General features: G+C 42.1%; 1 protein-coding gene across 2 annotated transcripts in view; it reads right to left on the bottom strand.

Annotated features, from left to right (window-relative positions):
• Window positions 1-557: 557 nt before the first annotated feature.
• NMD3 (NMD3 ribosome export adaptor) overlaps window positions 558-8,693 on the bottom strand; it is a 111,596-nt gene continuing 103,460 nt past the window's right edge. For both annotated transcript variants that reach the window (XM_079921540.1, XM_079921541.1), the window contains exons 19-21: window positions 5,816-5,891; window positions 5,107-5,276; window positions 558-649 (exon numbers count right to left, since the gene is read on the bottom strand). The gene's annotated coding sequence lies outside the window, so the exon portion shown is untranslated. The remainder of the gene's footprint in view (window positions 650-5,106; window positions 5,277-5,815; window positions 5,892-8,693) is intronic.

Genomic DNA, 8,693 nt, shown 5'->3' with positions numbered 1-8,693 from the left:
CGACTATATTTGTACCGGTCTATAAAAGAGCTGTACTAAACTCCGCCAGGACCTCTTAGCGTCACCGGCAACGAGTGCGCGGAGGTCCAGGTTCGAACCTGCAATAAATGACCCTTGCCGTTTGGCTTTGACTCTCGACTCTGGTGGTCTTGTGGAGGGGCCTCGGGACCTTGGGCATTTCATCATTACAAAGTCATTTGAATAGGTCCTATTATTAACAGAGTTAATAAACAGTACCCAGGTTTCTCCCAAGCAGATTAAACTTATTTCCTTCCTAGCATTTAACACAATAGGTAACAATTTTGTGTGCTTGCTTGTTTATTGTCTGTCCCTCTATCTGAAGGTACAAGCATGGGACTTGTTTTTTTATTCACTAATGTAGCTACTAAAGGAATCCAGTGCCTGGAATGCAACAGGTCTTCAATACATATTAACAATTGCTAAACAAGTGAGCATATAAACTTTGTAAAGGCAAAGAATACAGTACAAGAGAGAGAAAGCAGTTGGGACTTACTTGTTTGGGTACTCAGAGACGTTCTCTCTAAGGAAACATTATTCTCAGGATGGCCAGCAGACTGGAGGAAAAGGGAGACCCACGAGCAGGAGGAACAGCACGTGTGAGGATGCAGAGCTGGGACAGGCTTGCTCACTGGAAGAACAACAGAGGCCAGTGAGCCTGGAGTGTGGGAACAGGGAGCTGCAGAACCCACGCTCCCCAGGATGATCCACATGTTCCTGCCTCCATGACTTTCCTCCTGCCAGGCTCTAAAATTTTATCCAACATTCAAGACTCATCTCAAATCTCAACTTCTTTAGGAAATCTCTCCTGACAACTCCAGCCAGGAACTAGGTGCAGTAGTGTTGGGGAAGGTCATCGAAAAGACATGACGGTTGAGCTGAAACCTTCTTACCCCCTCCCCTGTCCTTGGAATGTATACTCTACCTACCATTCCCACAGTGGGAGCTGCTCCAAGGACACAGAGAAAGCAAGGTAATCCTGAGACCATCTGGACAGTGTATGTGACTGAACCCAGTTTAGGCCTCTATATAAACTTTTCAGATTCTGGCAGGTGGGTGCAGAAATCTACACGGCTGAGCAAAGACAAGCCTTGTAAGTAAGTTCCCTTGCTTATTAAACCTGCCACCCTCCAATCTGGAGTGGTTTACCTCTTTCTTGGGTCTCTCCCAGCCCTCTGTGTAGGGGGGTCAGTTTCAGATTACACCCAGGAAGCTCCTGAGGAGATTGCAAACCTATAATTGGCAAGCCAGGCAGGAGACCAAAGAAATGAGCTTTGGGAAAAAGGCAACCATGGGGGAAATCCTGAGGTGGCCATGGACCTCTGTGTGGGGAGGGGTGGCCCATACAAGCCTCTTAAATTCCCTAGCCTTGGGAAAAAGGCATCCACAGGGGAAATCCTGAGTTAGCCATCAATCTTCAGGTGGGTGGACATATACACACTACCAAATGTAAAGCAGATAGCTAGTGGGAAGCAGCCACATAGCACAGGCTGATCAGCTCGGTGCTTTGTGACCACCTAGAGGGGTGGGATAGGGAGGGTGGGAGGGAGACGCAAGAGGGAGGGGATATGGGGATATATGTATACATATAGCTGATTCATTCGTTATAAAGCAGAAACTAACACAACATTGTAAAGCAATTATACTCCAATAAAGATGTTAAAAAAAAAAATCTTCATGTGGGGAAGGGTGGCCCATATGTTAGATGCTTGTGGACTGCTCCATGAGTATGGGGATGTCCCAAAAATGCCAGCTGTCATTTTTTGCTTGAGAAACTGCACATAGCACACTGCAGCAAAGGGAAATGAAGGGCTCTTGCAATGGGCTGTACTCTACTGTGGGCAGTTCAGCTGGATATCAGTGCCCAACTGGAGGCTGGAGCTTGAGTTAGAGAGAAGAAAAGCTGAGGTTAGAGGAAGGCATGCAGTTGTCCACTACTCTGCTAGCTTCAGGGCTGCCAGACAAGGTGGGAGAGCAGGATAATAAATTGGAGACCTTAGTGTACCATTTTGCAGAGCTAGAAGGGTGCAAGTTGCTGTGGATTAAGCTCCAAGTGCTTGTGACAAAGCCTGACTGAGACACTAAGGGGTGGAATCCCTAGGAATGTGATGAGAATAAAGAGGATAATGTTATGGTGATTGATGAGGAAGCAGGTGAAACACCCTGTGCCTCCTATTACAAAGGAAAATTTTAAATAGTAATTACCTCAAAACCCCTAGGAGAAAACTTACATTCTTTCTCTGTCTTCTGAAGTTGTAAATCTTATCGTGTCTTTGAAATATAAACACCCTGGAGATAACCAAAACATTGCCCACAGAGACGGTAAAAAAATTTTTTTTAAATTTAAAAGGCAGGGAAAGAGGCTTTTTTAAAATACAGACTGCTGTAGAAGTTCCTTTGCCCAAAAATCTAGTCCACAGCCTCCATAAGATCACAAATATCAGTAAAAAGCTTTAGCCATGTGAGTGGGTACCTGATTCATGGCTTAGGTTTTGGAATGAAAGCCATGGAGTTTCCATTTGTGTCTGTCTGTATGTTTATGTAATATGTCTACAGATGTGTATTGTGAATGTGTGATGTTTTTCTACCTGCAGAGGGTATTACCAAAATTTATTTGTAAAAGAGATAAGGTATTTTACAAATCTATTAGAAATAATAAGGGTGAAAGAAAATGTATAAGAAAAGTAGGTAAAAAAAAATAGAACGTGGTTTTTTTTTAGATAAAGGACATTATTTGTTTTGGTAAAGAAAAAAAGAAAGCAATTTTGTCCTAAAGTAAAATGATTGTTCCAAGATTGGAAAAAAAAAAGGACAAAAGCTGAATGGATATAGAAAGCTGCAGTTTCGCAGAAAAAAATATTGAGCAAGAAATGTTATGTGTAGTCAAGCTAAAGTTGAAATAGATTTAAGTTAAAAAGAAAAAACGGAGAGTTTTAATATCAAAAGTACACTGCAAAATTAGAATTTGGTTTTCTCTCTGTTAAAAGGACAAAGTTTTCTTAGATTATTGGCTTGCTCTAGTAAGAAATTATAAATAAAGGCTTTTCTTTGCCTTTAATGTAATCTGTCTAGAAAACAAAGATTTTGTGTTTTGTCTTTTATCAGGTCCTTGATTACTTAAGAAACCTGAGCCTTCTCTATTAAAGAAACTAAGTGTTTTACAACCATATAACTTTTCGTATATGTTAAATTTCATGGGAAGCATTGTCAAATTTAAGAAGTGGTACACTTTCTTTAGGGTATACTTGTATGAAATTCCTAAAAACCTGATATGTCTTGGTATAATGTTATCAGTCATAATTTTAAAATGTATGTCACAAAAATAACCAAATTCTCTTGACAACTGCATTATAATGAACTCTAATCTGATCTTTAACCATGGCTACTTTTTGTCTTTTGTCATTTGCAGGCAGTTATTGTTTTACTCTGATGCTTTGACAAACTGTTACTGAAAAAGTGCTTTATCTTCAAGAAGATTCATGGAAAAGATTTTGACAAGTACAGGTTTCTGATAACTAAGATCAATTTGCCTTCATATAGGAGGGGCAATAATGGACCTTTCAAGTGCTTCCCCAAGTCTACCTGCACAGCCCCACAATATGTCATGGGATGGTAGCCAAGACCTGTCCCTGTTCCCCTTCCCCACATTAGTAAAATGGCCCATTACATTGATGATTGCCTCTGCTGCAGGTCACTCTGCAGGCTTTGCTAGAACATCTGCAAGGGAGAAGATGTGCAGTGAACTTACAGAAAAGTCAAGGCCCAGGCACCACCGCAAAGCTTTTGGGGGAGTCGTTCGGTCAGGTAAGACATGTGCTGTCCCAAAAGCTGTGTTTAAGATGCAAAGCCTATCCAACCCCTAAGAATGTGAAAGAGATGCCAGCCTTTGTAGGGATTTTAGGGTTTTGGAGGACTTTTATTCCCTACCCAGCACATTGCCTCCACCTGGTAAAGAAAGGGCACATTTGGGACTGGGGATCAGAGCAGCAAGCCTCCTTTGAGAAGGCAAAAATGCTAGAGAAGCAGATGAAAGCTCTGCACATCTACCAAGCAGAACTAGCATTTGGGTTAGAGGCGTCTGTGACTCCAGAAGGTATGGGTCAGGCACTGTGACAGAGACAACAGAGGGGAGAGTGCCCCTCGGATTTTGGTCCCAGCTCTGGACAATGGGAAACAAGGGCATATGATTCATGAGTGGGTCCTTGTTGGTCACGGAAACAAGGGCATATGATTCATGAGTGGGTCCTTGTTGGTCAGGACATTTGGGTTTGCCTCCAAGAGCCTGAGGCAATCCTCATTCTTTTCCACATCCCAGCTAGTAAGGCACTGACACCCCCTGGCAATCAGGAAGCTGATGCTCCAGCTCAGATACAAGCCCTAGCAACTGACCCTTTAGTAGATACAGCAGATTTGGGTGTATGAAAGGAGCAGCCACCACAATGCTTGGGTAGGATGGCATATTGCCAAGGATGTCAAATTGCCCTTGAAATACAGTGACTTGGTTAATGGCAGTACAACATGTCCTGTGTGTTCTAAGCAATGCACAAGGCAACATTACGGATGATTGGACCCATCCACTGTAGTTCCCAACTGGGGAGGGACTGGCAAATTGATTATATTGGCCCCTTCCCTGCAAGTGAGGGTTTAAACATGTCTTGGTTTGTGTGGACACTGGGTCTGGTTTAACCTAAGCCACACAGACCAGGCTACCACTGTTAGGGGATTAGAGAAGCTGAGTACCATGTATGGATACTCTTTTTGAGTATCAGTGATCACATTACAAAGGTCATGATGTGCAAGACTGGGCAAAAGAACATGACATTAAATAGAGGTTCCATCTCCCCTACAATCTGCAAGCAACAGGGCTGGTAGAAGGAAACATGGAATATTAAGACAGCAGATTAAATTACTATCAAGTGAAATCACCTTGGCAGGGTGAACTAAAGTACTGTCTTAGGCTTTAATACATTTGAATGATCAACCAGTATGGCCTGTTGTCCCACATGCCAGACTAGGGACCTCTGCCAAGGCACCCAATACTGTAGAGGTATGGAAATGGCAGGAAAAAGCCATTGCCCCAACTCTCACCATGGATCAACCTGCTATGCTGTTGAGAACACCAGGCTCCATCACACCTGGGAATTGTCTCCTGGAATTCGCAATAGGACATCTCATCCAGATCAGAGACTTTGCACCCCTGGGTGAAAGGAAACTATGCAGTCTCCTCAGGGATCCCATTGTCCTGCTGCAAGCTGGACCTGTTGAAACACATTATACTTGAAATGGAACACACACCATTGAAAGAGGGGAGAAGGTGGGGGTCCTGGTCTGGTATATCTCACCCCCAGTCCGTCTCCTCGTGCCTGAGGTTGCTGCCTCCCCAGCCAGCATGTATGGTGTGCACAGCCAGGTCAGTTTCCTAGAGCTGCCAACCTCCCTCTCTTGAAGGCCAGGGGGGCATGTTCTGTTTTCCACTGGACAATCATTTGGCTACCATTTGTTCCCTCTGTTGGCCTGGAGGACATTATAGCACACATAGAAGCCCTTACTAAATTCTTATAGCACACATAGAAGCCCTTACTAAATTCACCCAGCAAGTCTTCAGTGAAAGCCAGCAAGGCCTATCTTTAGTGAACACTGAAAGGTCTCTAATAATAAAAGCTGCCCTCCATTTTAAGATTCTGGTGAGCGGGTACGAAAATCTACTCATCTTATGGCCGCCCAAAACAAGCATTGTAGGTTTGTTCCCTCCCTTATTGCCTCCCTTATTGCCACCTACCAATGTAGAGTGATTTACCTCTTTCTTGAGTCTCTTGATGCCCCCTGTGTATGGGAGCCAGTTTCAGATTACACCCAGGAAGCTCTCAAGGAGGCTGTGAACCAAAAAAGTGCACTTATGTCACCTCCCACCCCGAACACGCCACAACAACCTGCAGTTCCATAACACTGTCCTATTCTACTTTGTGTTGCAACTGTGTGTGCATGTATCTAATTTTCCCTTCTAGATAACAAGCTATTTAAAGACAAATAATTTGTCTTATCTTCGTAGAACCCTCACTCCAAGTGCCATGCCTTGCAATTATTGTCCAGTAGGAACTGAATTGGGGTGTTGGCATAATTTGGCAAATGTGGGATGTACAGGAATGGTGGGAAGCATTGTGCATATATGAGTGGAGGAGCGGGAAAAGGAATGTATCGACTAGGAATGCCTTTGTCTGCAAGTAACAGAAAAGCTGAACAACCATGAATTAAACAGTGAAGAATTTAGTTTTCTCGTATAACCAAAACTAAACAGGTACTGGCAATTGGTTTAGCTACTCAGTCGCACCCAAGGGCCAAGACTCTTGCTTTATTTCTGCTCAGTATTCTTCACAGATTGGCTTTTGCTCCCGTGGCTATCTCCCCATGGGAACAAGGTAGGTTTTGCATCTCCAGAGAACTTGTTCATTTCAAAGCAGGAAGAAAGGGGGAATGGTCAAAGGGCCAAACCAACTGTGCCTGTCGTCTTTTATAGAGAAATAAAATATTCCCCGGCTCATCAGCATCCTCTGCCTACATCTCATTGGTTAGAACGGGGTTACATGGTTAGAAACAAGAGAAGCTGAGAAATACAGGAATGTGATTAAAAATTTAGGCATAGACCCAGCTATACATACCTTGCCACCATAAAAAATCTCAGAGTTTCATTGAAAAGAAAGAAAAGGGGAATGTCTCTTGGAATAATAAACATATTATTTCAGCCTCAGGGATGATCCGTGCCTGAAGATAAGATCACAGGTACAAAAGCTAAACTGGGTATCTTAAACACAAAGTCTATAAGTGAGTAAATGAGCAAAACATGCAGGTGATTTCTGTAGAGATCTATTTAAATGCATATGAACCCCTAGGATACTCTCACTTCCACAAGGAAGTATGCTTTCTCTCATTGTTCTTGAATCGTGTGGCATCTTGGTCTGCATCATGCTTTTTGATACAAATGAGGTTATCAGACATATTCTAATATTCTGTTAATTCTACCATCAGACAAATAACCATCACATGGATGGATGGATTACAACTGACATTCAGCCTCCACGTCTGGAGAAAATAAAAGGGTGAGAGGGGAATGGACAATGGGGAACTGGCTCTGTCCCAAATGAGCAGCCACTATTCAGTCTTATTCAGTGAGAGCTACTATTGTGGAATGCTACCAGATTTTTCAAGAGAAATCAGAAATGTGGATTTGCATGTGAAATTTCATGATTAAATGTTAATAATGAATATAGGAAATTTCAAATATAATGAGACCTAAATGTTTTGTGCCCTTTGAGAGCAACTGTCAAGGATGAGAGCTCTCACTACAGGCCAAGCTCAGCCAAAACCCTCGGAGCTTTCTTTCCCACCCCAGCACCTTCCACAGGCATGTTACTTTCCCACCTCCCAATGTCTAGACATTTCTATCAACTTTGACAAACAAAAACACTTTAAATGAGTACACTTTTTATTCTAAAACTGGAGTTCATTTGTAAGAGCAAACCTCTCCTACAAACCTCTTGCCAATTTTTTACTAAAGGTTGGACTATGTACCTTTTTTAAACTTTAGTAAGAATTTCTACAGTGTTATAGCATCAGGTTTAAAAAACAAAACCAGATATTTCTGGTTACCATAAAGAGCAAATATTGACTCATTTCGTGGTGAGATGACTGCTTCTTTGTTGATTCTTTCACTTATTTGTTTTCATTTAGAAAGTGTTGTTTGCTTTAGAAGTAAGACCAATGGTCTGTTTTCAGCTCAAGAAAATGCTGGACTACTTAACTTCTTCAAATTTGCCAAAGTAAAACTTTAATAAATAAAGCTCTGGCTTGTCATCAAGCATTTTGATTTTTCTTTTCTCTCCTATTGTTTCTTGTTTTCCCATTTCACTCTGGCCCTAGACCTTTTGGTTAGCCTATAACAAAACCAAGAGTAATTTGACAAAGACTATCCTCCTCGCTTCACAAAGTAATATTCTTGTTGATTTATGTCACTGTAACTAGCCAAGGCAACCATTCCCCAATCTCAAATCTAATACTGTTTTTCTCTCATTGGGATAGAAGTACACCTTTCAGACTGTGCTGTCTGACCTTACTACACATATCTTATATCTGCCTTTCTCGTAATTGGACCACTGTGCAGCTTTCTCACCAGGTTTATAATATTCCTTTTCCTCTGAGAAATTCTTTGGATTTTCTATGTCCTTTTCTCCTTCTCTTAGATATAAAAAAAATAAAAACGATTAAATAACTAAAGGTAAAATACTTTTTTCAACACATGGTTCTTCCAGCTACATAATATCCATCCACACCAAACCAACTTCAGCAACTCTCTCCATATAAATATATGTATTTATAGTTTATACATCAGAAGTCAATTCTTGGAATGATCCTCATTTTTCCTTCCTATTTATAAGCATAATACATACCACCTTCCCACGCTTATGTAATAGTTATTGCTTCTTGATTTTTCTTTCTTTTTTTTTTTTTTTTTGTGGTACGTGGGCCTCTCACTGTTGTGGCCTCTCCCGTTGCAGAGCACAGGCTCCGGATGCGCAGGCCCAGCGGCCATGGCTCACAGGCCGAGCCGCTCCGCGACATGTGAGATCTTCCTGGACCGGGGCACGAACCCGTGTCCCCTGCATCGGCAGGCGGACTCTCAA

The sequence above is a fragment of the Stenella coeruleoalba genome (genome assembly GCF_951394435.1).
Source record: "Stenella coeruleoalba genome assembly, chromosome: 5".
Taxonomy (NCBI): domain Eukaryota; kingdom Metazoa; phylum Chordata; class Mammalia; order Artiodactyla; family Delphinidae; genus Stenella; species Stenella coeruleoalba.
This window is presented reverse-complemented; position numbering and strand designations above follow the sequence as displayed.